This window comes from Arachis hypogaea, chromosome 14, assembly GCF_003086295.3.
Source record: "Arachis hypogaea cultivar Tifrunner chromosome 14, arahy.Tifrunner.gnm2.J5K5, whole genome shotgun sequence".
NCBI classification, from domain to species: domain Eukaryota; kingdom Viridiplantae; phylum Streptophyta; class Magnoliopsida; order Fabales; family Fabaceae; genus Arachis; species Arachis hypogaea.
Genome location: NC_092049.1, coordinates 160,072 through 178,201, shown reverse-complemented (window position 1 = coordinate 178,201; position 18,130 = coordinate 160,072). Strand labels below are relative to the sequence as shown.

The following is an 18,130-nucleotide window of genomic DNA, read 5'->3' as shown; positions in this document are numbered from 1 at the left end:
GAATTTGATTTTAACAGGCTTACTACACATCCATATAACCATATAACCAAGTTGCCCCAAGCCCAAATTGATTTAGGCGCATTAAATGGAGAGTGAAAAACATGTGCTAGACACAAAAAAACCTCTCGTTTTCCATTCGCGCTTCACTATGAAAGAACGTTACATTTTCAACAAGAAACCAATACACCAAAACACTCATTCTCTTCGAATCTCTCTGAACATCACTCAAACTTCAATCACATTCTTTGCGGAAACCACTACTGCAAAGGAATCGGAAGAAGATTTGGCAAGCGAAATAAACAAAAAGAGCAACAAATACTACAAAAGGTATGAGAAAACTACTGTTCATTTAAAATCTTGCAATGTCGCGTTTCGCCTAGTTTCATTTTAGTTTTACTGATTTGATTTGCTTCGTTTAGTAGATTGAACTATTGTGAATGATTTTTACAATATAACTAGGGCTTTAAAATGTATGTGCTTGTTCTTATTGGTGTGGATAGTTTAACTAGAGCTCTGTTACTATCTTCAGTGCTTCTTTTGCATTGAAGAACACTATTCTTGTTGATTGAAATTTGATAATGATTTATTAACCACATGAACGTTTTTCGGTTCAGTGGCCTTTGTGATTTTGATTCTGTGCATGAAGGATTTTCGGTTCGATGGCTTGTGGCATATTAATTAACTTGATTAAGATATACATGCTTGTGGTTGTTGATGTATTAAATGAGTTTTGTTTAGGACAATTGACACTAGAGACAAATCTTTCACTTTGATAAGCCATACTACTGTAAAATTGTTTCATTATATTTGATTAAGATATATGTGGTTGTTCTTATTTGTGTGAATAATTATATACATATTTCGGTTCGGTACCCTTTGTGATTTTGGTTTTGTGCATGAAGGATTTTCGGTTCGGTGGGTTGTGGCATTTTAATTGACTTGTTTAACATACACATGCTTGTGGTTGTTGATGTATTGAATGAGTTTTGTTTAGGACAATTCACATTAGAGACAACTCTTTCACTTTGATAAGCCATACTACTGTAATAATATCCTGTTGATTGAAAGTTGATCATCATTTATTAACCACATGAACATTTTTTGGTTCGGTAGCCTTTGTAATTTTGGTTCTGCGAGTGAACAATTTTCGGTTCATTTTCGGTTCAGTGGGTTGTGGCATTTTAATTGACTTGTTTAACATATACATGCTTGTGCTTGTTGATATATTGAATGAAATATTGACCAAAATTTTTTTATTACAGCAAAACACAACAAAAAAATGGCAACAATGAAGGAGAAGACACATTATAACGTAAGTAGATTAAATATATTTATCCACTTTTATTTGAATAATATCTATTTTGTATTATAAATATATCCTCACATTCTGTTTCAAAACTTGCAGAAAACTCACTATTGTAGACGCCAAAGACAATAGCAACAGTGTACAGGAAAATGAGTCAAGAAAAGAAAGATATTGTGGAAGAAATGGGATTTGGTGCCCTGGCACATGTGCCAAAAATGAACGTCTCTAATACACTATTGATAGAATTGCTTGATTAGTTTGATGAAGAGAGAGGATACGTGAAAATTCTACAGGGGACAATATACATAACTCCTCGAAAAGTAGCAGCTGCCCTCGGCATAACCAACGGAGGTAATACATTTTTCACTTACTGCTTATTTTCAGTTCATTGGTGTCTGAAAAATTAAACTGACCGTTTTTGTCTGATTTTTGCTATTAAAATATTGTAGAAAATTTTTTTCCTGAAAAGGTTGATTACAACAAGCTGAATCCAGCAGACAAGGAATGTGCTGGATATGAGTGTAGAAGGGAGGAGAACCGAAAAAAATTTAAGAGGACTTTTGTTGTCTTCATACAAAAGTTCTTCTTGCTCCCCACAACAGTAAGTGTGGCCTCCCCAATCCATAAGCCACCGATTTTTCATGTGGACAACATTAGAAAATGGGATTGGGCAAAGCATGTTCTCAACTTCTTAATGAAAGGAGTTGAAAACAAGAGAGAGGGGGAATAAACAGTCTATTGATGGCTGTGTTTTTGTATTAATGTTGATATACTTCCATGAAACAAAGTTCTCCCGCCTGTTTGCACCTGATGCTCCCCCTGCACCATGGGTGACCTATGGGACAAGGAAAATGATTATTGAACGGATTTCATCCGAAACAACACAACCATTGATAAATACTCTACTAAAATCCCCCGAAAAATTTGCTTTGAAATGCTTTTAGGTTATAATTAAATTATTTGTCCTACTTGCAATTGTTAGTTTGTTCATTTGAATGTTTCTGCATTAAGAAACATTTTTCTTGATGAATAAATAGTTGTCATGTACTATTCACCATTTGAATATTTTTCGATTCGGTATGATTATTTCATTCGGTTCACCGGATTGTTAATTTGTTATTTTGATGATTACATAATTGAGACCTTATTTTTGTTTTAGGGACTTCTGTACAGAAAGCAAAAAAAGAAAGAAAAAACAAAAACAAGTAACTTGGACAAAAAAAAGGAAAGAAAATAAAAAAGAAAATTGTTGAGACAGATTCTTCTTCATAAGAAGAAAGACTTTTCGAATCTGAATCCGAAAGCCAGTAAGTTTAATTTTCATATCAATTTTATTTAATTTGTATTTGCTTAAATTTGTTCTTATGCGCTTATTCTTATATATTACAGAGAAGAAGAAATAAAAAAACTACAACAAAGAAAAGAAAACAACCATTGAAGGTGGTTAAGAAACAAACTAAAAAAACAAAGCCTGTGCCTATAGATTCAGAGAGCACAAGCGAATCTGAAAACGAATAAGTATTGCATAATTTCTGTGAGACGTTTTGTTGATTGCATATATATTTATTTTCGGTTCAGTGGGCTTCTAAGTTTCGGTTTAGCAATTTCATTTATTTCAGTTCGGTGGTATCTGTGGGTTTGGTTGACTTCATTGTTAGTGTCTTGTCTCTGGTATAAATTCAATATGTTTATATGTTTTACAGAGAAAATGAAATTGAGAAAACACCCATAATAAAAAGAAGAAAACAACTAGAAAGGGTAGCAAAAACACTAACCTAACCTGACAAGGAGTAGGTTTCTCAAATCATATTTTCTTTTACTGATACTTACATTTTAGGTTCCTTGATACTTATTTTATGAACTTTCAGAACTGAACAAGCAAAAGACAATGCTGCCGAAAAAAGAAAACGAGCATTAGAGATGATAAGGAAAAAAAGATCAAAGAAAAGAAATAATGGAGCTCAGTCAACAAACATTGCTCCGGATCAGTTTGACTCTCCACAGACACAAAATGATTTCTCTCAGACGTAAGATTCAGTTTATTATTCCATAATTCTTTTTCTTACTTTGCTTACTTTTGCTACAACCTTTTCTAATTCCTCTATATTCAATTACTAATATTTATTTATATTGCTTAGGGTGCCGACTATAAATATGGATAGTGAGCAAGTCTTACAGACTCAAGGAAGCTCTACACCTTCTGTAAATGCTGCGAGCAATATCAGGTAAATTGGTTCACTACATATTGTATTTTCGATTCGATGGTTGCCCAAAAATAAATTTAATATCTTTCTAGACCTCTGCTTTTAATCTTGGTTTCTAATTTTAATTTGTTATTTTTTTAGGAAAAATACCCGGACAGCCCGGTCAAATTTTTAGAAAAAAGAAAATCTTCCCAAGAAAGACGTCTAAAACTCCACGAGTGTAAGTTAAAAATATTTATGTTACTCTTTTAGATTTAGTTAATAATTTTTGTTTAATTAATCACAAGAAAATTGTGTTTAAATGTCACTAGACCTACACCTGAATCTGAAATATAAATCGTTGAGTTTCAATAACAAACTCGTTCTGAACCTTTGGATGTGTGAGTTTTTCAATGCGCAAATTCCTATTTTTCAAAACAAATTATAATTATTCAACATTAACTTTATTTTTATTTACATTTCTTAGACCTCCTCTTGCATTGTCTCTTCCAAGTTCAGTTCAGGAAGAGTTGATGAAGGATGACTTCATCTATGTGCTTCCACAAGAGGAAACACAACAAACTTCTAATAATGAGTAAGTTAATAAATATTTATTCACCACATGAATCTTGTTCAATGTTTACTGCTTATAAATGGTTTAATTATGGTTCAGTTGAAAACAGAAATGAATTCAATGTGTTCTTGTCTTTGGACTCTCTTTTGCTTATTACAGCTGCCCTCAAGAAGCTGAAAAGCAGGGTATTACAGTATCTCTTACGATTTCTGTAATTGAAGACTTATTCAAAGATGACTATGTGTATGAAGTTTCTAATGAAAAGTAAATTTCACATAAAAATTCTTTTTATTAATTTTAATGGTTGTTATTGAACTGTTTTCTATTTAATGCAACAGCCCTGCAAAAGAACAACAGCAACAAGCCCAAGAACCACCGGTACAACAATAATCAGAACAAGAAGCACCTATTAATGTGTAAGCATTAAATTCTTTAATATCACTTTTGTTTAATATAATTTCGGTTCACTGTAAGTTTGGATTTTGGTTCAGTATAACTTTGGTTTTCGGTTCACTATAATGATTAGAGTAATTTCTGTTAAATATCATTGTTAAATATGATAATAGTTTGGGATAATTATAGAAATGTTTACATTTTTTTTTTAGAATTCGAATCCTCTTCACCGCTTCCTGCGACAGTAACTATAATTAAAAAAAGGGGAATATCAATGCATCTGGAAAAAAACGATTGATTTCGATCAATAGACCCGCTAAAGCTCCGAACCAATGGGTTGGTTTGAAAATCAACGAATTGCTGGTTGTAGAATATTATTCTCGTCAGACTTAATACTAACTAAAAAAACAAGAGTTTTGATACGAGAATTTTAGCTCATTCAGGTATCATCTACATGGATATAGGAAGATTTGCATTTTTTTTATTATCCATTTCTAAATTTTATAGATTTTTTTCAGTTAAGATAGTGAAGGGATCCAACTGTATCAATTGTTTTCTAGCTGGGTTATTAAATTTTTCTATTGATGAAGCAGACCTCTGGAACAGCCCTGCAAAGAACCAACAGCGCAACAATCCAAACAAGAAGCACCTGTTGATGTGTAAGTTTTACTGCTTATATAAATATCGATAATGTTTACTGCTTATACATGGTTTAATTATGGTTCGGTTGAAACCAGAAATGAATTCAATGTGTTGTTGTCTTTGGACTCTCTTCTGTTTCTTATAGCTGCCTTCTATAATCCAAAAAGCAGGCTTTTACAGGGTCTTTTACAAGCTCTGTTATTGAAGAGTTTTTCAAGGATGCCAATGTCTATCAAGTTTCTGATGAAGAACAATCACAAGAACCTCAAGTGGCATGGCAATCAGAAAAAGAAACTCTAATCTTGTCATCATTTGACAGGTATGTTACTTGCTTTTCTTTAATATCATTTTTGTTTAATATAATTTCGGTTCACTGTAAGTTTGGATTTGGGTTCACTATTTGTTTGGATTTCGGTTCACTATAGTGATTAAATATCATTTTTGTTTAATATCATTGTTAAATATCTATCATCCTGCAGTGCTGCTCAACCTAAGGAAAGGGAAGATGAAAGGACTTCCTTTAGCCTTGGGATAAGTCCACCAGCATCTCAACCAACTCAGCCCTCTAAAGAGAGTGATTCACAGCTTGAAATCCTGGCAGAGATGGTGGTAGATGCTGGAGTGGCAGCAACATTAAAATTTGATAAAGGAACATCTTCAGAATCAACCTTAACAGCGGCTCAAGTTTACAAAACCCCGCAGAAAAAGACAAAAATCACAAACGAGCTGATCAAAAAGTGTTATCATTGGATGACACATGTAAAAAAGACAAAAGACGGTACCAATAAATATGAAACAGTATTTGTCTTGAAACATGAGGGACTCTACGAGGGACTAAGAGAATATTTCATGTCTCTAATGCCCAAAGAAGATGTGCATGCCGTGGTAAATTCTTTTCCAATTGCATTAACATTAATGATTTTTTTAAACACTCTTATATAGTATATCTCATAAATTTTCATCCTGTAGGTGGTTAGTATACACAGCATTATTCTCAACGAAATAAAAATGAAGCAGTATCAGAAACAAATATACATTGTGCCGCAGGATATTGTGGTAAGCTAAATTTCCTATTCACTGCTGATTACTTTTCGGCTCGGACAGAATGTAAATATTGGTTCACCTGATTCTTATGTCTTCTGTTGAGTTCTTTTGTATTAAGAAAACTTTTCTCTTGATGATTGAATATTTTTCACGTTTTATTCAGCATATGATTTGTGTTCGGTTCGGTGGAAATGTAATTTAACTGATGTTCATTTTGCAGAATTTTATGTTGGGAACATATGGCGTGGAGTACACTGATAAGAGGACAAACAAAGCCTACATGTTTGATATTGAGCAGTATGCCCACCACCGCCAGTTTCTTGACAAAAGGAAACTTGTATCGCATCCATTTGTAAGTTGTAATTTCTAAAAATTCTTTGATAATTCTCTTGTTTGCTATTGTTTCGACTGAAATATTCTATAATTTTCCAAAATTTCAGCTATTTGTTCCAATTTGCAATGGAGGGCATTGGTGGTTGTGGATTGCTGATGTAAACAAAAAGAAGTTCTATGTCCTTGACCCTATCAACAAGAAGCTAGAAGATATACCTAATTCGAGAAAGGAACTGAACAAATTTGTTGTAAGTTATTTTTTTGTAAATTATTCAAATTATTCTGTACATGAGAGGAGTTTGGTTGACTATTGTTGGTTCTGTTTATTTACTTTTTTGGTCTCTTTCAGGGTTTAATAATTTCTCAGATGAGGGTGTATGCTGGGGCGGAACCCTTAATGGAGGATGGACTAGGAGAGGAAGGAGAGTATATCCAATTGAATAGTCAACGTACAAAGTAAGAATCTTTCTCTTCTATAGTGCTATTTTTAATGTATTTTATTTTATATACTATTGATCGTATTATACTCAATTCTTGCTTAGCTATGATTATGGAATATTCGTGATGAAATGGCTTGAAACAATAGATATACAAAAAATAAAAAGCGGGAAGAGATATAAATATAAAGCTTGGACACAAATAAGTACTTTCTAAATTAATAAACTTCGTTCTTTTCTTATTTCATTCAGTTAAGTTGATATTGTAACTAGAGCTTTGAAGTTGGTTGTTACTCTGTTCAATACTTTTTTTCTATGCATAAATACTATTCTTGTTGATTGAAATTTCATCAACAAAATTCACCACATAAACAATTTTTGGTTCGGTAGCTCATATAATTTTGATTCACTAAGTGAATGTTTTTCGGTTCGGTGGATTCCTTTTAATTTTTTCAGGGTTTAGGATAACTGTGATTGCATTTTTATAGTATGACTAGGGCTTTGAGTGAAATTTGTTGTTATTTAATGTGATTTTGATTTACTTGATATTTAATGTGTTCAGGGTTTAGGGTTATTGTGATTGCATTTTTACATTATGATTAGGGCTTTGAATGATATTGTTCTTATTTCATTTGAATTCATTTCTTATGTAACTAATTCATTTCAATTGAAATGTAGAAAGACATTGATGACTTCAGATATCAATATGGTCCAAATCTTCTGTTGCATTAAATTAACAAAATCAGAGACCAAGTAATTTTGGAATCTGAAGCAATACGACTCACCAAGCCATCTGCTTTCCTCTCCAACCCTTATTGTAAATACACATCTGGGAATTTAGATAGCAAATAGCATATACTAGTTGTAATTAATAATATTTTGTTTAACTTGTTTAAAAAGCAAAAAATGCATACTTCAAATGTATATATGTCAATGTATGTATCAAACAATGCTTCTTTCAAATGTATATATGTCAATGTTAATGTATATATCTATTCTTAATATCAATGTATATATCAAATGTTAATATTTATATATCTGTTGGAACTGTCTGGCTGCTGTTTTATTCTAGGTTCTCAGTGATTGTAATCACTGTATTTACCAATACATTAGAAATAAAAAAGAACACAGTGAACCAAAATTAATACACTGCGCGAACCGAAAGTTAAAAACACACTAAACCCCTAAACCCTGAACCCTAAACCCTAAACACTAAAACCAGAACCCTGAACCCATAAACCCTAAATCCCTAAAACCCTAAACCCTAAATCCTGAAACTGACCCTGAACTCTGAACCTGAACCCTGAACACTGAACTCTGAACCCTAAATACTAAACCCTAAACCGTAAACCATGAACCCTACCGTAAACCCTAAACCCCCAAAACACTGAACCCTGAACCCATAAACCCTAAATCACAAGTTGACCCAAGCCCAAATAAATTTACCCGCCTCCAACGTCACTAAAATAAACGTGACTTCCACGCGCTTCATTATAATAAAACATTCCTTCTTCTTCAAAATGCACGAAACCAATCATTCTCTTTGAATCTCTCTCAAAATCACTGAAATTTCAGTCACGTTCTCTGCGAAAACCACTACTGCAGAAGAATAGCTAGAAGATTTGGCAACGAACAACCACAAACGAACAAAAACAGCAACAGAGACTACCAAAGGTATAAGAAAACTACTGTTCACTTGAAATCTTGCAATGTCGCATTTCTCCTAGTTGCATTTTAGGTTTACTGGATTGATTTGCTTCGTTTAGAAGATCGAACTATTGTGAATGCATTTTTACAGTATAACTAGGGCATGGAATGAAATTTGTTGTTATTTTCAACCAGTTCAGTGGATAGTGTAACTAGGGCTTTGAAATTGGTTGTTACTATATTCAGTACTTCTTTTGCATAGAGAAATACTATCATTTAGCAACAGTGTTCAAGAATATGAGTCAGGAAAAGAAAGATATAGTTGAAGAAATAGGATTCGGTGCCCTGGCACATGTCCCAGAAATGAAGGTATCTCACGCCCTCTTAAAAGAATTGATTGATTGCTATGATGAGTATCATGGTTGCCTGAAAACTCTCCATGGAAAAATATACATAACACCTGCCAAAGTAGCAGCTACGCTGGGGATAAGCCATGGCGGTAATACACTTTCCACTTCTTGCTTATTTTCAGTTCATTTCTCCCTTAAATTTCGGTTCATTGGTATATAAAAGATTAAACTGAACCCTTTTGGCTCATTTGTTACTATTAAAATATTGTAGGGGATCGTTTTCCTAAAAAGGTTGACTATCGCAAACTGAATGAGGAAGACAAGGCAATATTTGACAGCCTCAAATGTGTTACGTTGGCGACTTTGACAAAGTCTGTCCTAAATATGAATGTTGAAGGGAAGGAGAACCGGCAAAAATTCCGCAGGACTTTTGTCGTCTTCGTACAGAAGTGCTTCTTGCTGCGGACGACGGTAAGCATGGCCTCTGCTTAGGTGGTCTAGCCGTGTCTTGCTGTTGTCTCCCTCGAAGACGAAACTCCATTTATTCTCCTATTTGAAGCAAGTTATTCATCGTCCTATTATAGCCGTACAATTAAAGTCATCGCTTTGGACTCGAGAAATTAAACGAGATATTGTTCCACTTTGCAGGTAAATAATCTAAGGATTTCTGCATTTTAGAAGTTATGTGCTTTAAGGGAGAATATTTAATTCTAATTTCTAGGAGAGTAGCTAATTCTAGTGTTTTGTTATTGATTCTTATAGTTGACATAAATTGATTAAGTATTCAAGTTAGATTACGAAAAATTGCCAAATGTGGCTTATACCTCACTCTTAACATGATTTACATCAGAAGTAACAATTAGCAAGGTTTTTTTTTTTATTTTTTTCCAACTCTATTCAATATTCATTCATTAAGTTGAATTGGAAATTGTTCTTGATTCTTATGTCTGACATTGTCTTGCCACTTGGGTGGATCATTATGTTCAAAACACAATCCTTAGCATTTTCACGCGTTTATGCACATCAAATTATTAACATTGTGATTGAGTATCTATTTTCTTTTGCTCAGCTTGTTGAAACTGTTCCTGTCCTCATTGGCGTAGTTTCATACTTGTTGCTCTCTAAGTCTGCCAAGGTTGTTAAGAAGACTTTCTCTCTCCTATCACTTCTCTCCAAGGTCCTCGCTGTCTACAAGTAAGAACTTTAACTTTTATATTGTGACGATTACTTGTTTTTATGTAATTATATGTGGGTCATATCTCTAACTTGCTCATATTTGTAAAATCAGAAAAGTCATATTTTTCCAGTGTAGTCATATTTTAATTGTGGATAATGATATAAGAAAATGCATTGAATATTTGACGTGATGATTCATAGTTTGAGATAAGTCTCTTCCTTTCTAATATGGTTGTTGGGATTAAAGTATATTCAAAGTTGAAAGAAATGTTAAGCAATTTACCCCATAATTTAGACATAATTTATGATAGGGTGTAATGTCACTATTTTATCCATGTAGCAGACTCTCATTGGGTGGGATATATGATAATTATTATTTTTGTTGTTGTATTGCATAAAGGTAAGAAGATAGTAAAATGTATCTTTTCAACTTTCAAATAATTTTTTTTATTATGGGTTCATTTATTCTCTCTTGCATGATCAAGTAACCTTTATTCAATTTCATGTAATTTTTGGGATATTGGCTCCAAGACTCTGGACTCTACTTATTGAGTATGCTACAAAGTATAATCTACTTTTTTCTTTTTAAACTAAGCATTACTAGGTATCTACTTGGGATGTTACTTTTATATTTATTACATTTACTGTTTACATACATATGTATAGGAGCAATTCTTTCATGATCTTACATTTTTTTACTCCAATTAGTTTTGTTATTTTCTTTAGACCGAGATTTGTTTCTTTGCAGGAAAATGTGATTTATATTGTTTATTGCTTTGTTGTTGTGACCAATAAGTTTACTATGCATGCTTGTGATTTTTATTGTAGGTAGTTGATTACTCCATTGTAAGTGATAATTTGATTTCCTCGTGTAGAGTTAGAACCGTAAGATAAAAGACTCAACTGACGACGATACTCCCTCTTGCCAAGGATGCAGGGCCTGTATGTGAACCTAGAGACACCAAACTAGCTCATGCGAAATTGTCGGATATCATGTGAAAAGCTTAGCCTAAATGTAATTGTGATTGGCACTGCTGTATGTCTGTGCATGATTATGTCTTTGGTTATATTTTGAGATTCTCTTTTTTTTAAGCTAACTATAGTTAAGTTTTTGACGATGTGGCACGACCTTTACAACGTTGAAATGATGAGTATAAATGTATAATGATTAATGAGTGATTTTTCAGCGTTGTAAGAGACAAGCTGGTATTCTCTGAAAGCAAATGTGTAATGTTGATTATAGCATTAGCCATATGACTTTTTTTTAGTTTTTTCTGTGTGTGAAAAAAACCTGAAAGTTGAGCTGAAATCAACTATAGTGGCAATTATATATGCGAGGATGTTGCACTTGCTTAGCTTGATTCACGTTTCTAACTTCTTTAATCTTGGATTCGATATCAACGTTAGTTTAGATATACAAAGAATTGAATCATGCCAGCCACAATAGCTTGTTAAAAAAAAAACTATTAATGATTTCATCAACCAATTACTGCATGTTAAAACACGAGTAAAAATTTTAAAGTTTAAAAATGACAAAAATTACAAATGCTAATCACCCTTAAATTATAAAAATCAACACGATGGAAATTATAAAAACTAAAAAAAAAAGTTGAAAAAACATACATTACTCTGCCAAAGCACAATGTTCCCATTTAGGATGAGCACATCTATCGTAGCCCCAAATAATACGTAAAAACTAAAAAACATAAGACAACTAAAGAGTAAATTTTTTTAATTAATGTTGATAACAAGCTATATATAAAATTCTCCAAGAACTAGTTTCTATCAAGTGTAAATAAAAATGTCAACAACAGAGGAAACCAATTGGTTCTCAAGTGCCGCAAAATCTCAATAAAGCATAGGATATAGCCCCTATAAACCAACTAAAACTTTGGACCTAAGATTGGAACCTGTTAAAACTTTTACTTGTCTAAATGGCAAAAGTAACAAGTTTCACTGTAATGCAATATTATTGAAACTAGCAATCTTTGAACTATTGAGTATGCTTCTCTACAAACTCGTTCAGAAAATCAACAAACTTGTCCTTATTAAGGTTTGGTATTGTTAATATTGCAAGTATGAGGAGTGCATGAAGTTAGTCCTACATCAAAGAAAGCAAGGAAGTGTGAGGAGTTTATAAGATGAGAGACCCATTAACTTGACACCATAAGATTTTTAGTTGGATGTGGTGTCTTCTCATCTTATGTTTTCTCGCTTGATTCCTTCCCGATGGTCGAGAGCTCCCCACGGTGGCCCAACAGGGTGAACACACAAAACATTGGGCACCCCATGATAGAATATAGAAAAATTAACTCCATGATTGCCTATATAGAACAAACTCAAAAACAATTTGGCAAGTTGTACATCACTAAAGAAATTAGTCTTAAATCTTGTTTTGACAAGCAATTAATTTTGTTAATTTTTAAATGCAAGACAAACAACAAGCTACAATAGTATAGACAAAGTTTTGTGCCAGAACCAAAATGCTATAAAAATAAAGAATTACAACAAAAATACAATAATACATAAGAGTTCCAATTAAAAAAGAGAGAAAGAGAAAAAAACATGCATTCAATATCACGTTTCTGAAATTTAAATATTTCTGAAGTTTAAACTAACAAGTTTTACAAAAGGTATCATGAGATAAAATCAACAAATCCCTTCCCTCAGTCATCTTTCTTATTTTATTTTATTTTACTCAACAAATCAGCATCATCAGAAATATCTTTGACTTCCTACTGATACAATCTCTAAAATTTACTCCTAATCCAATGAGTTTTCTCATATAAGACACCATGCATTGTATTTTAATTCTTCACAACTATTACTCTACTTCTACAACAGAGGTTAAACTTCAAATAAAAAAATTAAGAATTTTATTCAATTAGAAATTAAAATAGTTTCTACCAACGAAATCACAACAATCAAATTCAATAATTAATCATAATCAAGGACTCAGCAAAATTGCATCATATGTCCCGTAAACAGCACTTGCATATATAATAGAAGTTTCAAAATACACACATCATTAGTAAATCGAAAACCTAAGAAAGAGAAAGAAAATTGTGGCATGTTTTGCTAAGTGAAGGACACAACAAAAAAACTGTATGTTTTGATATGAAAGTCAAATAGAGAACAAGGTAATCAAATCCTCACTGATACTGATGGCACCGATTGCCACGCAGGTAAGGACGCTGTCTCTAGCCATTTTTCTTGGGCTCGTAGGCAACAACGATGCGTGGTACAGCGACTGTAGGGATAGAATCGGCGAAGATACTGGAGAAACCTAGCAGATTAATGCGATAGTGAAAAACAAAAACACAGACTCAACTGAAAGTGTAGTGTGGTGCGACGGTAGAAGCTGACATGAAGACATCAAAGAAAAGATTTTACACAGAATCAATTGTGACGATGTTGAATGTAAGAAGAAATCCTAGTGGAGACTCTCCTCGAAAGAATAATTAAAAAGAAAGGAAAAATTTTAAAAAATTAAAAATATAAAAGGATAAATATCTTATTTTTAGTTCTTTCAAAAACAAAAAATAGAGTTCTATTCCTAAATATTTTTATTATAGTTTCATAGAAAAGTGAGAGTAAAAAATCCGCCACCTAAAATTAATAATTAAAAATTATCAAATAATAATTTAGTAAAATTTATTAAATTATCTGAAAGTTAAATATCAGCTTCACATTACTTATGAAATGATTCCGAAAGCACAAAGGTTATCTGAACGACGTCGTTTATCAGGAGACGTACGTACGCAACATTCGATACGCAGTTTAGTTAGTACGTTTGCAAAGGCAATTGCTAACTTCTATAACAATCGAACTTCTTATCTCTCTCTCTCTCTCTCTCTCTCTCTCTCTGTTATCTTCGCCCTTTCCCGTCGATTGGTGCAACATTTATTCGTTCCCAATTTATTCTCAATTAAGCTTCATACCTTCACCAATCCAGTTCCAATTAAAGGTTTTTATTTGAAATTTATTATTTATATTTGTATTTATTTATTTGTTCTTTGTTTGATTCTCCTGCTCCTTCCTTAATCCCCCTTATAGGTTAATCTGTCCATCGAAAACCCTAATCTCAACCACCTCCAACCTTTTTCGTGATCAATTTTAATGATTTTCCTGCATGCAATTCGATTCTCAATTTATGTTTTCCATAAACTCTTCGTGCCCGTGTGACCGATGTTCTTGACACTACTTATTATAATCTTAATTGTCGGTTCATACTTCCTTTCGCTTTTTTAATTATATATATATATATCTTCTCGACGAAGTTTGTAACTTGGAGCTTTCAATTGCAGTTTGGGATTGCTCTCTCTCTGATGTGAATGTAATCTTGTGTGGTTTTGTTTTGTTGAATGGCAGCTTCTGATGGTAGAGTAACATACTCTTCCCTCTCTATGCTAGAAAAGGAAAATAATCACTTCAGCTACGGTAAGATGAATCATTATGTTGATTCTACATGGTCTGAGCCAAAGTCCGGTACCACGTCTGGTCCACTAGGCTCAAAGTCCTCAAACAAAGACTTCTTATATCAGTTCCCTTCTGAGGATAGGGACTTGTTTGATGGAGGTTATGACTCAGATGATGATGTTGGTGGTGCTAACAATAACATCATGCCCTCTAACATGCCTCCAGAGGTGAACGTGAAGAATGTTGTCTCTGGTTTGTTTGCTATTTTGACTGGGCGAAACAAGGTTCCGAGGATTACAGCAAACCAGCAGTTACCCACTTCAAATCTGTCATTTCTTGGCTCCGGAAAGAATGGAGATCTTTTTCTTGACTCTTCAGTGTACACGCCGAGTGCACCCCCCTCTGCGAGCCAACTGGGATTGATTATAGTGCCTACAAGGAGGTCCTGGAGGCTGAACCTCCAGAATGGCTCCCTGATAGTTCTGCTACTGTTTGTATGCAGTGTACTGCTATGTTTACTGCGATTACACGTGGTAGACATCATTGCCGGTTTTGTGGAGGGATTTTTTGTCGTAATTGTACCAAGGGCCGGTGTTTGTTGCCTGTTAGGTTCAGGGAAAGGAATCCTCAGAGAGTGTGTGATTCCTGCTATGATAGGCTCGATCCTTTGCAGGGTGTTCTTATCAACACTATAAGCAATGCTGTGCAGGTAGCTAAGCATGATGTGATGGATTGGACTTGTGCTAGGGGGTGGCTTAATCTTCCTGTTGGTTTGTCTATGGAGCATGAGATATATAAAGCATCTAATACATTGAAAAACTACTGTCAGGTTTGTTCTTTTCTTTATCAATATTAAAAGAAGTTTGTGCAGGTTTTCGTTAAGCAAGAGTCTTCATATATTGTTCCAATTATGACCATTTCCATTTTATTTGCTGTCCCGCTTATTTGATCCTTGAGTGGTTTTTGCCAGTTCTATTAAGTACCAAAAAGTAATTTAATAACTGATGTATCTTAGTTGTAGTAGATTAAGATAGACTAAAACCTCCACATTAATTGCTCTACTTGTGTATTCATGGAGCATCTAGATGAAATTTTCTGAGTAGCACTTATATATGTTGATATGCAATAATTTTTTGAATGGGCAGGTGGCCAAATCCAATCCTGAGAGGTCCATCCCTCTAGCTGTTCTAAAAAATGCCAAAGGCCTAGCGATCTTAACTGTTGCCAAAGCTGGTGCACTTCTCTCTTACAAAATTGGTACTGGTTTGGTTGTTGCTCGAAGAGCAGATGGATCATGGTCTGCGCCATCAGCTGTACTCTCCCTGGGCTTAGGATGGGGTGCTCAGGTAAGGAGAATATATGCATGTTTAGTTCTTGTGTAGTATTATTTCACCAATATGTTTATGCATACTATTATGAGTTAATTGTGAAAACCGGATAAAGAGTAGAAGGAATGGATGTGGACCTATTTCAAAATACATCTGTGTTTAATTTTCCTTTACTATTTAATCTTGATTGACATAATATTTTTTGTGACTTTATCTTTACACAACTCTATTGCATTAACTGAATATTACCCTTAGAAGATCGATTTAGTATAGGTATTAAAAATCTTGGCATGGCTTAGATTTGTGTGTTGATCTTGTATTCCCAGATTGGTGGCGAACTTATGGATTTTATAGTTATTCTTCATGATATAAAATCTGTGAAGGCATTCTGCAGTCGAATGCATTTTTCCCTTGGTGCTGGTTGTAGTGCTGCTGCTGGACCTGTTGGAAGAGTTCTGGAGGCTGATGTTCGTGCTGGTGACAGGGGTTCTGGCATGTGCTATACATACAGTTGTAGTAAAGGTAGTTTTTAAATGATTTTTTATTGCACATATCGCTGGTTCTACTCTATTTACAAAAATGCCACTTAAATGTTTAATTTTGTTCATTTGAATTGATTAGTATATTTGGGCTATTGCTTTCCTTGATATTTTAGTGCTGTCTGTTGCTGAATAATTTCCACACCTGATCAAATATTTAGCCAAGGCAATCTAATGTATGGACCATAATCTTGTTAATATGCTGACTAAGACATCAAGTTTTAACTATGGTAGAAATATGTGGTATAGTGGACTGAAGGTGTGTTTGTTAATGCCTTGTTTGAATAATTTAAATGCTAACAAGCTAATTTCACAACTATAGCTGCTACTCTCGCTTGATATCTTAATTTCTCATTTTGTTACCCCAATATATTTCTGTGGTAGAATGATTCTTTTGAAAGCATAGCTGATACAATTTTTACCGAACTGATAGGGGCATTTGTTGGAGTGTCGTTGGAAGGGAATATAGTTGCAACAAGGATGGATGCCAATTTGCGGTTTTACGGGGATCCTTATCTCACTACAACTGACATTCTACTAGGGATGGTGGACAGGCCAAAGGCAGCTGGACCATTGTACGACAGTCTTCAAGATCTATACTCAAGTTTACGCCATTAAGCTCCCTTCTAGTTGCAGATTCAAGCCATAGCTCGTGCATGTAAATATGAAATGTGATTCCCGTTTTGAATTTCAGGTCCTCTATATCTTGTTCATGGTGACGAGGGGTCTATGCACTTTTATAATTTGCTCATGCATTGTACAGTTCAATGCATATTACGCAGATGCTCATTGTCAATATTTTATTAGACATGATTGTACATATGCAATTGATGAACCAAGTTATATTTATCTATTAAGTTCTTTTGCTTTATTTTCAATTATTAAACTTTGTAACTTCATATTTTTTCTTTTTTTTTTTTAATTTTATAAATTTTTTTTATTAGAATAGGGGTAATTTAGTAATAAAATACAAAATTTTATTAAAAAAGACGATTTTAATACGAAGAAAACGTTAAAGGATGATTCTAAATAAAAAAATTACGTTGAGGACGGTTTTGATTCTGATTTTCAAGATCAAAACAATACTTATCTCTAAATGATTATATTAAAAATAGTTTATAAATAAATTATTTTGTATTTGGGTTTTTAGTTCTAAAAGTGATTATTTTATAAAAATATGATAAAAAATAGTAATATTATGAGAGAAGTTATTTTTTTAACTTTTTTATAAATTCTTAAATAATTTTTTAAAAAACTATAATTTAATTTTTAAAATTATACTAAACATTAATACTACTACTAAACATTCATATATCTTTATATAACAACTAAATCTTTTATACCTATCTATATGCATGCATACAAACTTCCCCGACACCTAAAATTTGAACTACCAATATTATTTACGAGATTGAAGAACTTGTTATTTTAACTAGTCTTATATTCATGCATATTCCACTAATATTATCTTAAAACTTTTTGCAAATTCAAATATTTAATTGAATTATAAATTTTACACTTCATTATATTCTCTTAACTTGTAATAGGACGTAGTACTATCATTGTATGGAATGGGTAAAGAATCAATCTCTCTGAATTTATCATTTCAAAATTTCTACTTGAAAGAATAAAATAAAACTACTTGAAGTGATAATATAGATGACGTGCCATATTAATGAAAGTAGGTTAAAATTCTCGTGAATAAACAAATAATAATCGTGACTAAAGGAGAAAAGAAGATGATAATTAATAACAAAAT

At 33.1% G+C, this 18,130-nt stretch overlaps 1 pseudogene; it reads left to right on the top strand.

The window, feature by feature from the left end:
* Positions 1-13,913: 13,913 nt before the first annotated feature.
* LOC112740746 (uncharacterized) lies at positions 13,914-17,249 on the top strand (annotated as a pseudogene).
* Positions 17,250-18,130: the final 881 nt, after the last annotated feature.